Below are 18034 nucleotides of genomic sequence, written 5' to 3'. Positions count from 1 at the left end.
AGGCGTGTAGTTGGGATTATTTTTTTCCTGTGTGCATTACTTAGCCCTTGTCAATGTTGAATTTCATCTGCCATTTTGTTGTCCAGTCTCCCAGTTTTGCAGTCAGCTTTGGACATAACTGTCTTGAGTAATTTTGTATCATCCGCAAACTTTGCCATTTCACTGTTTACTCCCTTTTCTAGATCATTAATGAATATGTTGAACAGCACAGGTTTCAGTACAGATCCCTGGGCGACCCTGTGGTTTACCTCTCTCCATTGTGAAAATGGATAATTTATTCCTACCCTTTGTTTCCTATCTTTTAACCAGTTACTGAGCCATAAGAGGTCTTTCCCTGTTATCCCATGACTACTTAGTTTCCTTAAGAGTCTTTAGTGAGGGACTTTGTCAAAAACTTTCTGAAAATCCAAGCACACTACATTCACCAGATCACCCTTGTCCACATGCTTGCTGACTCTCTCAAAGAATTCTGATAGACTGGTGAGGCATGGACTTGGAATTCTGTTGTTTACTATGGTTTCTACCAATTTGCCTGATACTGAAGTTAGGCTCACTGGCCTGTAATTGCCAGGATTGCCTCTGGAATCCCTTTTATAAAGCAGTGTAACATTAACTACCTTCCAATCATCTGGTACAGAGGCTGGTTTCAGCAAAAGGCAGAGGTGAAAGTAAGCCGGTCCGGTCCGGTACAGCGTACCGGCAAGAGCCAGTACATCGTGCTGGACCGCACCGGTTTCTGCGGGCAGGATTAAAAGGGCGCTGGGCTCTCCGCAGCGGTGGAGAGCTCCGAGCTCTTTAAATCCCGCTCGCAGCTCCGGCGGCTGGGCTAGGGCCAGGATTTAAAGGGCTTGGAACTCCCCGCCACCACGGAGAGCCCAGCGCCCTTTAAATCCCACCTGCAGCTCCAGCGGCTGGGCTGGGGCCGGGATTTAAAGGGCTCAGAGATCCCCGCAGTCGCGGGAGCTCCGGGCCCTTTACATCCCGGCCCCATCCCGGCAAGGCTCAGGGCTCCTGCGGCTGCCTTTAAATCCCAGCTGGAGCTGCGGTGGGGATTTAAAGGCCCGGAGCTCTGTAGCAGCTGGAGCCCAGGGCCCTTTAATTTGCCCATGAGCCCCAGGGGCTCCCAGCCACCTCTGCAGCTGGGAGCCCCGGGTTGATTTAAAGGCCCTGGGGCTCCCAGCCACAGCCGGTGCCCCAGGGCCTTTAAATCTTGAGAGACCCCGCCTCTTCCGGTTGAGGCCACACCCTTCAGGACTCTGGCAGTACCGGTAAGTCCTGTAAGTTACTTTCACCCCTGGCAAAAGGTTACATACTACAGTTGGTAGTGCTGCAGTTTCACATTTGAGTTCCTTCAGAACTCTTGGGTGAATACCATCTGGTCCTTGTTACTTAGTACTGTTCAGTTTATCCATTTCTTTGAAAACCTCTAGCTGCACTAAAGCTAGCCACCATGTGAATGACACATCCAGACATTTATGACTATTCTAAATGGAAAAGAACAAAGTTCAACATTTGAACATGGCATATAGCATCTGCTTTATTGTTCTTTAACTAGTTTATTATATAGACTAGACTTTGAATCTATATGCTGCAAATAGTTTTAAAATATAAATACACCCCCAATGTTATTTTGGAACTTCAAACTTAAATGAGTCGCATCGAAAAACTGTAATTTTTTTAGCCAGGCTCTGTCTAAGAAAGCAATTTGGTGAATTAAGCCTTGGATCTTTGCAGCAGCTCCATCCTTGCCCCCAAAAAAGCATGAGAAGCAAAAGCTAAATTTAATCTTGCCACTGTTTATGACAGACCTTTGTAAGTAAAGAAGTTGGAACTGTCAAAGCTTCTACTTTACATATGGAATATGTCCTTTTAATAATGACAGACAACTCTGCTGAGCATGCTTAAGGCAGAGTAACTCAGATCTGCCAATCAGGGAAAACTAATTAAACCACAGCAGCTTTTAAAATGAAGGAAGAAAGGTGGATTGAAGCCCTTCAACACAACTGAAAGGATCCCTATGGGATCAAGGTAGAGTGTTTGTTTGTTTTTGAATGTTTGCAAGTGCTTGGCTAGCAGGAGCTATTTATCTGAATGACCAGCTGCAGATACTTAGCAGTAAATCTGACTTCTGACCAAAATAAATTCCTATAAATTAAAACACTAACTTTTTTGTTTGTTTTTATCTGAAAAGGCCTACCAGAATCAAGGGGACAGTGCTGTTTCTGAGAGAACTCATAATAACCAGTTCTTCTGTCTTTGCAGATCCTTGAATGTGTATATACTTAAATAGAGAAATTCTACAAGCTCTTCAGGCTTTTGGCCAAATATAATGGTGCACTCTACAGTAATGCTGGTTGGGAATTTTTCAATTAAATGTTTTTTTCATTGGAAAATGTTTATTCGTTGAAACAAACTTTTTGCAGGAAAGGTTTGGTTTTGATGAATGTCTCGACTTAAACATTTCTTTTAATGAGTTTTGAAGCTGTCAGGATGAAGCTGTCAGAATGAAAAAAAATCCTGTTTCTGGTACTTTTTGTTTTGAAATGTAAGCTAATTATAGTAAAAAAAATTAAAGTAAAAATGGTCGACATTGAAATGAACCATTTTCAAATTAATGAAATGAAAAATATTGATTGACCCAAACTGATTTTTTTTCCCAGACTATTGGTTGTGAAAACATTCAACATTTCCAATTTTTGTCCCGATTCAGGCAGCAACAGTTTTTGAAATCTCAACATTTTTGGCAGGACAGGAAAACCACTTCCCAATGTGTCAGCCAGCAACTGCCCCAGGTGAGAGTCAGATACAGTTTAAGTTCCAACACAGCCAGTCTTTATTGGTAATTTTACAACAAAGAAAAACAATATAAGACAAATGAAAACAAACTGACCTCGGGCAAATCCTATAGAAAGCATGGCAAACTTTGCCCTGCACTTTTTGGTACAGAGTAAAACCATACCTCCCAGACCTCTTTCCAGCTAGCAGCAGCATGCTAGTGTCAGAAACACACTTTCTTTTTCCTGGTGTAAATCAGGAATAACTCCATTAAAATCAATGGAATTACTTTGGTTTTACATGGTTGAGAATTAGCTCAGAATCAAGCCCAGAATGCTTGGGGCAAAGTCACCACTGGCATAAATAGGTGCAATATCCTGAAATCAATATTTGCTTACTCTAGCAGTGAATTTAGCTCAGTGGGCCAAATTCACAAGTGATGTTGAAATTACACATTGGTCAGTAGTTCTGAGTCTTAGGGAATCTAAGTGGGTGTAATGTGGATGCAGAGAAGCTGGAAGTTAGTGCTATAGGAAGAAAAGCAAGTAAGAGGGAGGATAAGAAGGTGAAAATTAAAGCAGGCACCTCACAACTCTTGCTTACACCCTCTTCCTCCTGAAGTTGCATGAACATAGATTCCCTAGCACCCACTTACTGATGTGAAACTAACATTTATATCACCCCTAATTTGATCCTGTGTGTGTAGCCTCTCATCTTAAAATATAAAGCCCATCACCAACAGTAGAGATGGCTGATTTTTGACAATAATATCAAAACTTCTCTTTCAGATGCTGGTTTTTGATATGCATATACATGAAGTAATATTTTCTCAGTATTCATTTCAGCTGTCTCCACCAACACACCATGTCCCTGTTTCTGATGCCTGACTTTTATTGACAAATGGCCCATTTCCAGTGGGCTCTTTCAGACAGAGATTTCTTCCCAAAGATGTGATAGTCTACTCTCCCCAAGGAAGGCTTGCATACATGTTTGCATGTCACTGCCATCTGGCACATCCCTGCACTGGGACCTGTGAGGAAGTATTATAGGGCTGGCTATGTTGGTTTTATACCATCTGGGGAAGCTCCTTATACCAGGAATTTCCAGGAAGCTGGTTAAGCCACCTTCCTTCTGCTTATTCCACCAGAGTGGCATGGGGAAGGAGGAATGTAACTCAGAATTGGCATCTTTGTCCCTGGATTTAAACCAGAATCAGGACCTTTGACCTGCTCTGGAATCAAAGCAGAGAGTTAAACAAGGAAGACCACAGGCCCGATTCACCACTGCCTTGCTCCTTGTAAAGTCATTTATTTCTATGCAAAGTGGGAATCAAATATTATTGGACTGGACTGGACGTGTTTTACACTTTTTATTCACTTTGTACAGCTGTAAATGACTACACAAATTGCAAGGTAGTGAAAAATCAGACCCTCTGTATCTCCAATCTGGATAATGAGAATTTTGATTAGAACAAATCTGCTCTTTCAAAATAAAAGGAGCCCAGTGGCAGGCAAGGGTTGAAGCTGTTTTCCTGTCACACATACATTATGTGAAGCTCAATGGCAGCACCCTTGTGGACAGCTGGAGTAAAGCACTGCAGCTGATTCTGAAATGGGGGAAGGAGAAATGTACCCACATTTATAATCTCAATAGAGCTATCCCTGCCCCGCCCCAAAAATAACTATTTGAAATTTGACATGAAAAAGGTCAATTTTTGTAATGAACATTTTTGTGGAAAATGGGTCCCTTTTTTTCCAAACCAGCTCTAAATCTCAAATCTAGGTGAACTGCTAGTGAAATTGCATCAGTGATACATTGCTAAAAGAAAGGGGACGCTCTTCCCTTTGTTTTCCTTTCCTTTTATTTCCTGTTTTGTGTATTTGTACAGTTTTCCTACCTTGTCAGGTGACTCAGGTTTCCCCTATTGTTCTGGCTACTTCCTGTGTTCTGAATCATCCTGCATTTAAAATTCAGGGAGAAAAACTGCTTCCCCTTTGTCATTTCAATTAAAAAAACCCCTCAAGCTGCCATATTAACTTAATCACCTACCCAACAAGAAGAGAAGGGACATTTTTTAATTTACACCCCATCAACAACCCTGTACCTCAGAAACCTAGAAAGGCAAGACACGTTAGTGAAAGACCATCAGCCTAAAACCAGTGTCAGATCTCTGACATTTAACATTAGTTTTTCATTGTTGTGCTTTATTTCTTCTTTCTCTTTCTCCTCCTTTGCCTCTCTCCAGTTCTCTTTCTATTTTAATGCTTTTCCATTTCCATATTCTTTTTGTGTTTGGTGTTTTCTTTGCTGTTCCCAACCAATCCCTTTTTCATTCTTTCCATTGCTCTAATGCTGGAGGCCAGTACTCTGTGTTTGGGTTCCATCTGGGCTCTACTTTCAGCCTGAAGTGTCCTAAAAGAGTCTGGATCTGATTGACCATTGCCCTGCACTTTGTGTAGTTATTTGCATCAATGCGAAGTGGGTGTGAAGTGGGTTAAAGAAATCAGCAGGGTAGCATTTTACATCCACTTTGCACTACTGTAAATAGCTAGACAAAGTGCACGGCCAGGGTAATGCAAGCCCTCTGATGCAGTTAAAAAGCACAGTGCATCATAAAGAATCTAGGAGCACTACAGGCTAAAAGGTAGATCAGTGAATAATACAAAGAAGGAAACTCCTAGTCGGAGGAGGATGTCTGGGATCTCTTTCAGTGCAGTGGTATGAGGGAAAATATTCAGGAGTGCTGCTGTGGTTTGGCCCAGTTGTATTCTGTGTACCCATTATAACCAGCCCACTCATTTGTTTAGTCCTCACCATCTCCAGTATGAGAATCATGAATCTGGTTTACCATGCTCAAACAAAGCTGAAAAGGTCCAAACTGATATTCTGCATGAGGAATCTGCAGTCTCCCTCCACTGTCTGTCTGATAGAGTTGATTGCTATGTGAGAGAACCTGTTATGAACATGAATAAGGACCCTTTTGTGTATGGGAAAGAAAAGGGGGGCGGGGGAAATCTGGCCTTCCCTATCTTCGCTTGCTATAAAAAACATTTGAGCTGCCGTCCTACTAGTGTCTCTTGTGAGCACATTGTTAAGTGCTGCTGGAAATTAAGTTTTTGATGCACACTGTATAAAGTTTCTCTAGAAAATATACAATTGTTTACTTTTCTTACTTTCACGTGAATTTAGTGCTCATGAAAGAGGCTGAAGTGACTGTCCTGGTGACTGAGGGCCAGAACCTCAGCTGGTGTAAACTGTCGTCATTCCATTTAAGTCAAGGGAGTCACACCAGTTTGCACTGGCTGAGGCCTGGCTTAGTAAAAGTAAAATAAAGCATGAGAAGCACAAGTGAAAGTTTTCCCCACAATGCCCTTCCATTGTGCCTCAACCCTGACCAGAGGGATCCCCTGAAGGGCTGAGGTATTCATTTTCCGTAGCCAGGCAATATTGCCCCTCTGCTAAGACTGCCAAAATGGTACCAGTTTGGAAAGTGGTATTGATAGGAAGGATGTTGCAGAAGTTTTGGGGACTAGTTTAGAACTTGGGAGACCCAGGGTCAATTTCCTGCTCTACCAGAGACTTCAGTGTGACTTAGGGTAAGTCACTTAGGCCCAGATTTTTAAAGGTACTTAGGCATTGCTGAGCTTAGGCATTAAGGTGTTGCAAAGCTAAGTTCCTTCTGAAACTAAGGGCAGGTCTACACGGCGGGGGGGGGGGGGAAATCGATCTAAGATACGCAACTTCAGCTACGTGAATAGTGTAGCTGAAGTTGAAGTACCTTAGATCGAATTACTTACCGTCCTCACGGCGCAGGATCGACATCCACGGCTCCCCATGTCGACTCCGCTACCACCGTTCGCGTTGGTGGAGTTCCGGAGTCGACAGGAGCGCGTTCGGGGATCGATATATCACGTCTAGATGAGACGCGATATATCGATCCCCGAGAAATCGATTGCTACCCGCCGATCCGGCCGGTAGTGAAGACGTACCCTGAGAGTTAGTCTCCTAAATTAGTTAGGCATTGCAACACTGAGCACTTTAGTCTCAGTGCCTCAGTTTCCCCTCTGTAAAATGGACTAATTGTGCTTCCATGCCTCACACAGTGCTGTGAGGACAAGTATGTTCAAGGTTGTGTGGTGCTCAGATACTACAGGAATGGGGACTATATAAATACCTAAGCCAGCTAGGTAGTTTTGTGACATGGACGCCACTTACAATGAGAACTGGTTTGAGACCCCAGATATTGGGACCCCAGAACTACAGTGATGGGCATGTTTTAAACAAAATACCACCAAATTCAATTCATGCACACCACTGCATAGCTAGCAGATGGTGACAAATTCTGGTCAGGACTAATAAGGGCAAATTTAAATTGACGACTTACTGATTAAAAGCTTGCTTGCATATCCAGTTCCCAACCCCTGAGCTATCCATTCCCCCACATTGCTTAAAGTGCAGATGGACAAATCAATGATTCATTTCATGAAAAGACTGAGGAAGAGAAACAGAAAGCAGATAGGCAGGGTACATCTACACTGCAATTAAAAACCTGCAGCTGGCCCATGTTAGCTGCTTGGGCTCATGGGGCTCAGGCTAAGGGGCTGTTTAATTGCCATGTTATTCAGGCTCTGGCTGCAGCCTGAGTTCTGGGACCCTCCCACCTTGCAAGGTACTAGAGCTCAGGCTCTAGCCCAAGCCCAAACACCTACCGTGCAATTAGCCCTTCAGCCTGAGACCTGTAAGCCCGAGTCAGCTGGCACAGACCAGCCACAGGTTTTTATTTGCAGTGTAGACATACCGTCAGTAGTCCCACCTCATGGCCCAACCTGAGCCATAACAATGTTTGAAAAGAGAAGGGAGAGAGCAGCAGGGAAAGGTAGTTATTCTCAAAAGTGTTGCCAACTCATGATTTTGTCATGAGCCTCATTATAATTATTGTTTTCCTTAAACCCCCAGCTCCTGGAGTCGAGTGATATGTAATGATTTCAGCTTTCATTCTTAGAGAAAAAGTAAGTTTCTAGATCTTGTGGCTGTGGGGAAAGCTTCAAAATGTGACTACAGTGACCCTAAAGGCTCAAAAAACAGAAGGCAAATAAAAAGAACACCAAATTTATTATTTTTACATAATCTCATGATTTTAAAACCACTCATGATTTTTGGTGAGCCTGATTCAGGAGTTTTGAACTTTTCGAGTTGGCAATACTGAATTAAACTGCTTCAGAGACAGAAGATGGCTAGTATATTCTGTGGGACCATTAGGATTCCTGTCCTTTGGAGCTGCGAAATTTGAACAACGTTTTTTAATGGTGGGCCTGATCCTTCAAATATTTACACATGAGTGGGTTCAATGGGATTATTCACAAGCATAAAGTTACTCATGTCATGTGTCAAAGTTTGTAGGACTGGTTCCTCAGTGAGGGCCTAATCCTACTCCAACTGAAGCCAGTGACAAAAATGCTCAGTGGAAGCAGGATCAGGCCTTTAATGCTTATTCCAGACATTCTGCTAAAAAACAAAACTAAACAAGCAAATACACAAAATGTGTATTGCAAAAGATATACAGAATTTTGTTTAATGAAACTAATACAGTATTCCCTTCAACTATTCTCTTTGTGGTTACTTGGGTTACTTCACCAGAATTTTACTTGCCTTTGTGACATCTCATAGCAGTGTCACTCATCAGGCTAAGATGATGTGTCATCTAGCCAAGACTAGGATAGGTGGGCAGGGGTAAAAATGTGAAAGTCAGGCCTTTTTTCCCACAATGTCATTCAACAGGGTATGTTAATCCCTGGCTTTATTATAAGGTTACAGTGGAGATATTTTTAAAGTCTCATTCTGATAGAGAAAATGCCCGTAATTCCTAAATAGGAGAACCTGTTATGAAATGAACACTGACCTTTTGTGTATTTGGAGAGGATGAAAAATAAAACATATCTTGCCAACATTGGCTTCTATTGTTCAGATACAATGTAGCTGCCTTCTCCCTAATGTCCTTGGATAAATAGGTCTGTATTTAATTATAGAATTTTGTAGCAAAACAACTGTAACCCCATGATTATTTAAATATAGAATCCTTCACCCAGAGGGATCCTAAACTGCATGTGTTTACATTAACTAGGATATTAAAGGCAACACTACAGGACAGTATTTAAAGAGGACATATGAAGGGAAAAACCCACAAAATTATAGATGAAACATGCAAAAACAGATGCCAGTAGCATACCAAGTGTACTGCAACTCGGAGGCAAGCACTGTAGGTGCTTCTGCGACTATGCCTTGTAGGCGCTAGCCTTGGTGGGTCCCATTAACCACTCAGGGTACATCTACACTGCAATAAAAGACTCGCAGCATGCCCGCGGTTCACTCAGGTCAACTGATTTGGGCAAGTGGGAGCTAAAAATTACAGTGTAGACATTTGTGCTAGGGCCGGAGCTTGGGCTCTGAAACCCTGTGAGGGAAGTGGGTCTCAGAATCTGAACCTGAATGTCTACACTGCTATTTTCAGCCCTGCAAGCTGAAGTCAACTGACCCAGGCTCTGAGACTCAGTGCCACAATTTTTCCATTGTAGTGTAGACATACTTTCAGTGAAAGGGTGTTTTACTAGGGCTATCAGGAAAGGGAAAGGTTGTAGATACTACAGGCACAGAAGCTTAAATGGTTACAATTCAAAGTGAGCAATAGTGGTAAATGTTGAGGCAGTCCAATCAAGAGGCAGTCCTAGTGCCTGGGGGTCCCTCTTCAGTCCAGTCTCTATTCAAGCAATGAGGAGCCTACAAGTTTCCAAGCCAGACTCACTGTGGCCCTATGCATTTGCTTCCTGCCCAGCCACTTCTGCTCCCCCATAAATCCCACACAGACCGCTGCACCCAGCTGTGATGTCCAACAGTCACAGCCTGCTCCACAGGCAGCTTTGGTTATGGTTCGTAGGGCTTTTCTCCTGCTCCCTGTTTACCTTCCCAGCTACTTCCTGGTTCAGGACCTTTCCCTGGCCAGGGAAAAAGGGAAATGCAGTGCGGAGGAGACAGATGGGAGTGGTAGTGTCCTGCTTTGCAGATCCACCATGGAGCTAACGAGAAAGGCTCAAAAGCCAGGAAATTCCAAAACGTAAGTGTGATGGGATGGAGGGCCTCCATCCAGTGCAGGGTGAGTTCACCCTGTCCCTCAAGCTGCCCTTTACCGTGAGGCAGTGAGACCTAAGGACTAAAGTTGATAGGGTTACCCTGGTTCGCCAGGCAGCAAGGCCTAGTGGCCAGAGTCAATAGCATTACCCTGATTTGCTAGGAAGTGGGACGCCACCTGGGAGATGGGTGCCGGCTGGGTTAGGGGGACCCAGGCCTTCCCTGTCCACTGGATCCCAGCCCAGGGCCCTGGCAGCAGCAAGTGAGGTCACCACTGAGTCAGCAAGGTTCCAGCTGCAGCACACTGACCATACTTGGAACTAATGCTAGTCCTTCCCCAGGATACTTCCTACTGTGACTCCTGCATCCATGATCTGGGTGGCTTCAGGGTTCCCAGATTCCTCTGCCTGGGCTGTTTCCAGTGGCTCCAAAGTCCCTGGGGCATCTGCAGGTATCAGGATCTCTGCCAGGATCTCAACTCCTCTGGCTTCTGCAGTTGGGGGAATGCCATGGCACTGAGGCTGATGCCTGCAATAAACAACCTTCCTCTCTGGTGGTCAGCCCAGACTGAGCTAAGCTGCTCACTCTTATACTGGTACTGCACTTGGGGCATGCTCAGTAGGGATGTGAGGGCGGGGCTTCCTCAGCCTATGAGGAGGAGTTAACCCATTCCTGTCCAGTGTGGCGTGAGTTCACCTAGTCACAGTAAGATTCATATTGACAGAGCCACTCTGCATAGCCCTGGTATGTTTTATGATCTAGATTAAGGAACTAATAGTGTGTAAAGGTTTAAATGTAACAATTGACCCAGATATAGAAAATATTACATATGTTCTATACAATTGCATTAATTCTGTAATTGAAACTTTAACTGTAGGGTTTTCCTGATTTGGACACTTGATTGGTTCTCATACTCACCTTTCCATTCACATTAGTTAAATTTCCCTATATTTGCTAGTAAGGGAATGCTTTAAGACATCAAGAGACACATGAACACAAATCACACATATAATTGTATATGGGACTCATGAAGCAAAGCTGGAATGTTTGTTCCATTCTGGTCACCTTGATATAAAGTATTACAGAGAAAGGGTTTCTACTGTTAATAATACCTTATGCTTCTTTATGCCTTGCATCACAGAATCTCAAAGCACTTTACAAATATTAACTAATTAAGCCTTTGTTTTAGGAAGGAAAGACATGAAAAAGGATCACTTTACTCACCAACTAAACGCAGCTTCCTCTGGAGTGGAATACAACCAACATCTCCCTAATGGTGTACGATACAGCAACTCTACACAACAGTTTAAGATGAATATAGTATCCAGCTGAAACAGTCGTGAGGGAGAGGAATTCAGATAGGTGGAATAGGTCTGATACTATAGCCACTCCATGTGTAGAACTCCCAATGCAACAACTGCAGGATCAGACCTATTCATCAGAATTTGCCCATGACACTGGGGTCAACATCTCTATTTTTACAGAAGTTTGATATGATCTTGAATGTCCACATGGAGTCAAGGCTATGGTTCTACATCTCACCCAAAAGGACAGCATTCCCTTTTGGTGGAGTTTGCTTCTTGATAGATTCAAGATGGAAATGTGCCACCTACTGAATTATCAACATCACTTCCTGTAGCACTAAAGATTTTCTTAATCTTGCATCCTATCTGACCTGGCCCAGTCCTGCTTAATGTGGGAAAGCTGACAGTACAGAGCCTGCAGATTCAGACCAAAAAGTCCAGTGACCAACTCTGTGATCAGGAATACAGCCATCAACCTGTCCCTGCACCAGAATGGAAACAAGCAGAATGTAGCATTTTGTTTGGCCTTTTTAACTGCAGGGGACTCCAAAACAATGATCATCTCTTTCTTTTATTATTTAAAGCTATAGCAAATTGTGATGAAAAGGTACTGTCCCAGGCACAAAATCTGTTTGCCCCTCCTTGCCGTGATGGTTGGTAATCAGGGCCGGCTCCAGGGTTTTTGCTGCCCCAAGCGGCAAAAAAAAAAAAAAAAAGAAGTCGCGATCGGCGGCTGCTCCACTGTGCCGCTTTCTTCTTCAATGGCAATTCGGCAGCAGGTCCTTCCCTCCGAGAGGGACCGAGGGACCTGCCGCCAAATTGCTGCCAAACAGCCTGACGTGCCACCCCTTCCCCTTGGCCGCCCAAGCACCTGCTTGCTGAGCTGGTGCCTGGGCCCTGTTGGTAATAAAGAAAACTAATGATTTTTTTAATCTACTGGCCAAAATTATTACTCACAGTGGGTGAAATTTTGTGAGCTTGATATTAATATTAAAAAGAATACAGTATAATATAAATGGGGGAAAGAAACTGAGAATGAAAAGCAGGCTCCCCAAAAGACATAAGATAAAAGCATCCTAAATCCCAGGAAATGCAGAATGGTGTAAACAGAAATGGTTTCAGTTCACATTGGCTTTGGCCTCCATTTTAAATTGGTTCCAGTTTATGTGTAGATTCACCCCCTCGGGCCCTGTTCTCCCACAGCAGGATATGAGTAACCTCTTTTGAAATCAATGGGTGTTACTCATTCTCCTGCCTCAGGATGTGAGTTCCATTAAAGTCTCAGGTTCCTTCTAACTCAGGGGTCGGCAACCTATGGCACGCATGCCAAAGACAGCACGCGAGCCGATTTTTAATGGCACGCTGCTGGCTGCCGGGACTTCAGCATGCCATTAAAAATCCTGCCCACCCTGGCTCGCTCTCCTCTGCCCTCCGCTCCCGCAACAGGGGCAGGGAGCAGAAGCATAGCCGTGCGCACGGGGTGGGCAAATGGCCCCACTCTCCCGGTGCGGCAAGCCGCAGGGTCCACACTCCTGGCCGGAGCGCCTGGCCGAGTGCAGCAAGCCACCGGCCCCTCCCCCGCCTTTTTCCCTCCTCTGGAGCCCTGCCGCCGTGTGCGCAGTGCTCTGAGGGGCGGGGCTGCGCACTCCTGCGGGGCAGCGTATCTGGCTCTGCTTGGAGCCTCATGGTAAGGGGTCTGGGGCTGGGGGGTTGGATAAGGGGTGGGAGCAGTCAGGGGACAAAGGGCAGGGTGGGTTGGATGGGGGTGGGATCCCGGGCGGGGTGGTTAGGGGAGGGGGAGTCTCTGGAGGGGGCAGTCAGGGAGCAGGGGGGGTTGGATGGGGCATGGGAGTTCTGGGGTCTGTCAGGGGGTGGGGGGTTGATAGGGGTCAGGGCAGTCAGGGGATAGAGAGCAAGGAGTGTCTGGCGGGGGCAGGTAGGGTGTGGGGGGGATCTCTGGAGGGGGTGGTCAGGGGACAAGGAGCTGGGGGGTTGGATGAGTTGGGAGTTCTGGGGGTCCTGTCAGAAGGCAGGGGTGTGGAGAGGGGTTGGGGCAGGGAGGGAGCAGGGCGGGGGGTTGGATGGAGTGGGAGTTATGGGGATCCTGTCAGGGGGCGGGGTGCAGTTGGTGCAGTTGGAGTCCCGGGGGTCTGTCTGGGGTGGAGTGTGGATAAGGGTCAGGGCAGTCAGGGGACAGGTAGAGGGTAGGGTCCTAGGGGGGCAGTCCGGGGACAAGGAGCAGGGAGGCTTAGATAGGGAGTGGGGTCTTGGGGGGCAGTTAGGGGCAGGGGTCCCAGGAAGGGGTAATTAGGGGACAAGGAGCGCAGGGGACATTGGAGGTTCTGAGGGGGGCAGTCACCCAGCCCTCTGCCCTGAGCCCTGACCCCCCCACACACACCCAGGCCCCTGCCCTGAGCCCTGTACCTTCCTCTTACACACCCAGCCCTCTGCTTGACTCCTTCACCCCCCCCCCAACCCCAACCCTGACTCTGGCACCCCCACACATACCCAGCCCCCCCCACCCTGACACCTGCACCCCCCTCACATGCCCCCAGCCCTCTGCCCAGAGTCTTGTACCCCCCCACATCCTCACCTTCCCACACACCCCAGGCACCCCCCACATCCCCACCCCCACCCTGAGCACCAAACGGGAGCTCCTGCAACTCTCCCCCACATTCCCACCTGCACCCCTCGCATCAAATGGGAGCTGCCCAGGTAAGTGCCCCACACCCAAACCTCCTGGCCCAACCCTGAGCCCCATCCCTCATTCTAGCTCCTGGCCAGACCCTTCACTCCCAGCCCTGTGCTCAGTGCACTCCCACCCTCAGCTCAGTGCAGAGAGAGGAAGAGAATGGGCCAGAAGCAGGGAGAAGGTAGTTACCCGCTGTATGTGGGCAGGGCCGGGACCCCAGACCGGCAGCGAGCTGAGCGGATTCGGCAGCCGGGATCCCGGCTGGTAGGAGCTGGCAGATGGAACCCCAGACCAGCAGTGGGCTGAGCGGGCCGGCGGCATAAGATCAACATTTTAATTTAATTTTAAATGAAGCTTCTTAAACATTTTGAAAACCTTGTTTATTTTACAATATAACACTAGTTTATTTATATAATATATAGACTTATAAAGAGAGACCTTCTAAAAACATTAAAATGTATTACCGGCATGCGAAACCTTAAATTAGAGTGAATAAATGAAGACTCGGCACACCACTTCTGAAAGGTTGCAGAACCCTGGCCTAGCTGCATCTGTACCGGGGGTTAGGTCTGCATAGCTATAGCACTCAGGCATGTGGATTATTCACACCCCTGAGCATCGTAGCTATGCCAATCTAAGTTTTATGAGTAGGCCAGACCTTAATTGTTAAGAAAGAGGAAAGGAACAAGGTCAGAAATCTCTGGAAAAGCATAACTCTACAGGCCTATTTGAGCTTGTGTAAAATACAAAAGCCTGGGGGTATGAATTAAGTTAGGAAGGGTCAGGACCTAGGAAAGGAATTTAGGTGGAATCTCTTTAGAAAGAAAATAGTTAATGCATGCAATAGACCACCAAAGGCAGTCATAGAAGCAATTGAGTAAATAGGGGTAGGTTTTTTTAGTTTGTTTTTAGTGATTCATACACAGTGCTGCATTTGGAAGGCAGTATATTGAGAGAGACAACAGCCACCTCAGCTGGGGAAAGAGAGGCAGGGAGCCAAGATTTTCTACCTGCTCTTTTTGCATCTTGATGACCTTCTGTGGTTCCAGTCCATGCAACTTCAGATGATGTGTCACACTTTCTATAGACAATGTATAATGACATTTGAAACATCACTGTAGGAGCTGGAATTTTGTTAGACATTTTGAATTTATATTAAAAAAATCCCCATGTACCTTTATGATTTAGAAATTTTTCCAGGAAGTTTCTAAGTGCCAGAGCCTCAGCTGGTGCATACTGGTGCAGCCCTATTGAAGTCAGCTGAGCTTTGACGAATTATATTAGCTGAGAATTGGGCTCCAGATTCTATCCTGACTTATACTACAAGCAATTTCTTTGATGTCAATGGATTTTCAGCATGTAACTGGAAGGAAAACGTTGTCCTTTATTATTATTTGACATTGTATTATTATCTGACACAGTATATTCAGTGCTGAAGATTACTCATGAGTAGGGGCCTGATTTTCACTGCCTAGCACTTAGTGCAGAGAAAGCATGAAACACCACCATTCTTACCTGGTAGTTTTACACTTACATTGCTCACTGTCAGCGACTATGGCCTTGTCTACACTACACAATTAAGTCGACTTATGTTAGGTCGACCTACAGCCGCTGCAGTAATTACTGCGTTTTTTCATGTCCACACTACCCTCCTTCTGCCGGTGGTGTGCATTCTCACCAGGAGTCCTTGCATCAACTTAAGGGGGCAGTATGTGGAGCTGACAGCCTGGGCTTTCAGTCCTGCGTGGAGCTCACAGCTGTGAGTCCCGTTGCCAGTGCAGCTTTAGGTCGCATGGACCTAACTCTGTAGTGTAGACATGGCCTATGCAAAGATACAAGGCAGTGAAGAATCAGACAATGCAAACATGTTTTGCAATATCTGTTCCTAAAAGATAAATCCTAGTATTAGCAATTTATAGTGCAAACAGCACAGATTTAATATAGTATTTTCTCATTTGATGAACAATATACAATCTCCCTCTCTTGCACATATAGCATCTGCAGAGAAACATTCTATAGGTGCAGCTGTAGGTCCATAAACCATTTCAAGGTCTCCTCTGTGACACTGTGGATATCATCCAATTCACCTTTGAATCCATAGGTGGGGCACTGTGTTATGATGTTTTGGATGCTGTCACCGCAGTTGCATGAAGGGGGAAATCTTTGATTTTCCAGATGTTCATCAAGTAGCTGCATCTTCCATAGGTTGTTTGCATGCTGCTCAGTGTAGTCCAAAGTCTGAGTGGCAAGTCGACACCTGGAGGTTGTTAGCTCAGTGGTAATGTGTTTTTCTGGAACTGTAGATGAAGTCCAGACACTTTGCCATTCCCTGGCCAGATCCAGAGACATGAGATGGCCACGTGTGTTTTTGCAATTTCAGGCATTGTTGGGGTGTGTCATCCATAACCTGCCAGATGGGAAGTTCTGTGTAATCTTTGGTGCGTTTATGTTCTTGTGCTGTGACTATATCTCAATGGATAGCTGAAGGTTTGAAGTTTGCTAATACAGAAAGCCAGGTGTTGATTTTAAAGTTAAGAACATAAGAACCCCAGCCATACTGGGTCAGACGAAAGGTCCATTTAGCCGAGTATCCTGTCTTCTGACAGTGGCCAATGCCAGATGCTTCAGGGGAATGAACAGAACAGGTAATCATCAAGTGATCCATCCCCTGTCGCCCATTCCCAGCTTCTGGCAAACAGAGGCTGCTAGGGGCACCATCCTGGCTAATAGTCATTGATGAACTTATCCTCCATGAATTTATCTAGTTCTTTTTTTAACTCTGTTATAGTCTTGGCCTTCACAACATCCTCTGGCAAGGAATTCCACAGGTTGGCTGTGTGTTGTGTGAAGAAATACTTCCTTTTGTTTGTTTTAAAACTGCTGCATGTTAATTTCATTGGGTGACCCCTAGTTCTTGTGTTATGAGGAGTTAATAACACTTTCTTATTTACTTTCTCCACACCAGTCATGATTCTATAGACCTCTATCATATCCCCACTTAGTCATCTCTTTTCCAATCTGAAAAGTCCCAATCTTATTAATCTCTCCTCATACGGAAGTTGTTCCATACCCCTAATCATTTTTGTTTCCCTTTTCTGAACCTTTTCCAATTCCAATATATCTTTTTTGAGATGGGGCTACCACATCTGCACTCAGTATTCAAGGTGTGAGTGTACCATGGATTTATATAGCGGCAATATGACATTTTCTGTCTTATTATCTATCCCTTTCTTAATGATTCCCAACATTCTGTTCACTTTTTTGACTGCCACTGCATGTTGAATGGAAAAGTGCCCATGATAATTTGCATAGCTGATTTAGCTGCCTATCCACAAGTCAAATATGGCAGCTTCCTGTCCACTCCAGTGCACAGTACCCTGGCACTGAGTACACCAGGGCTGAGACTGATTGTAGCTCTGGGGCAGTTGATCACCAGCTTGTTCCAGATCACATGTGAATAATGCTGATGTGAGTCTTTGCTTTAGAGGCTACTTTCCTGAGGTGGTCATGAAAGGTCAGTGTGTGGACAAGAATGACAAAAATGGCAGCTGAGATGAAACCAAATCAGTAGTCTGTACCTTCCACCTCGACAATAGAGCTGCACAAAACATTCTGCTGAATTTTGTGGTGAAACTGTGCATTATATGACCCAAAGTCAACAATATACAGAATGTTCATATTAGCCTATTTGGATATATTAAAACCAGTTCCTTGGAGAGATGTCACTGAAAAGGGTTAAGGCAGCTTCTTATTTAACTAGGTCCTGATCCTGCAATGAACTCTGCCTGGGCAGGCCCCAGTGCCTGTGTGAAGCCCCATTGAAGAAAATGGGGCTTCTGCTCTCTCAGAGCTTCTGGTAGGATCAGGCTATTAACACAGATCGTCATATGCTGACAAAGTGAAATTTCAGAATTAAGGCTTGTGCTGAGTAGAGCTGTGTAAAGCCATTTTCACCACCAGTGAAAAATGTTCAATGAGGTACAATGAAAACACAAATTATAATTTGTTTAAGAAGCTTTAGAAGAGATATAGGGCAATGTTCCTGGCAGCAAGGTTTCTGTTCAGAACAAAAAGTTGCATTTAGTACAAAAAATGGTGTATTTCCATTTGGAATAAATTCATTAAACAAACCAAAATCACT

At 45.0% G+C, this 18034-nt stretch overlaps 1 long non-coding RNA gene across 3 annotated transcripts; it reads left to right on the top strand.

Moving 5' to 3' along the window:
* Positions 1–1242: 1242 nt before the first annotated feature.
* Positions 1243–12053, top strand: LOC120372210. 3 transcript variants are annotated; one of them, XR_005584785.1, is made up of 5 exons: positions 1243–1268; positions 2711–2792; positions 7732–7784; positions 9740–9883; positions 11087–12053. It is a non-coding gene; the product is annotated as an uncharacterized LOC120372210 (long non-coding RNA). The 3 variants fall into 3 exon arrangements; XR_005584786.1 differs by lacking the exon at positions 1243–1268 and adding an exon at positions 1965–2028; XR_005584787.1 differs by lacking the exon at positions 9740–9883.
* The last annotated feature ends 5981 nt before the right edge of the window (positions 12054–18034 follow it).

Source organism: Mauremys reevesii, linkage group 9 (genome assembly GCF_016161935.1).
Source record: "Mauremys reevesii isolate NIE-2019 linkage group 9, ASM1616193v1, whole genome shotgun sequence".
Lineage (NCBI taxonomy): Eukaryota > Metazoa > Chordata > Testudines > Geoemydidae > Mauremys > Mauremys reevesii.
This window is presented reverse-complemented; position numbering and strand designations above follow the sequence as displayed.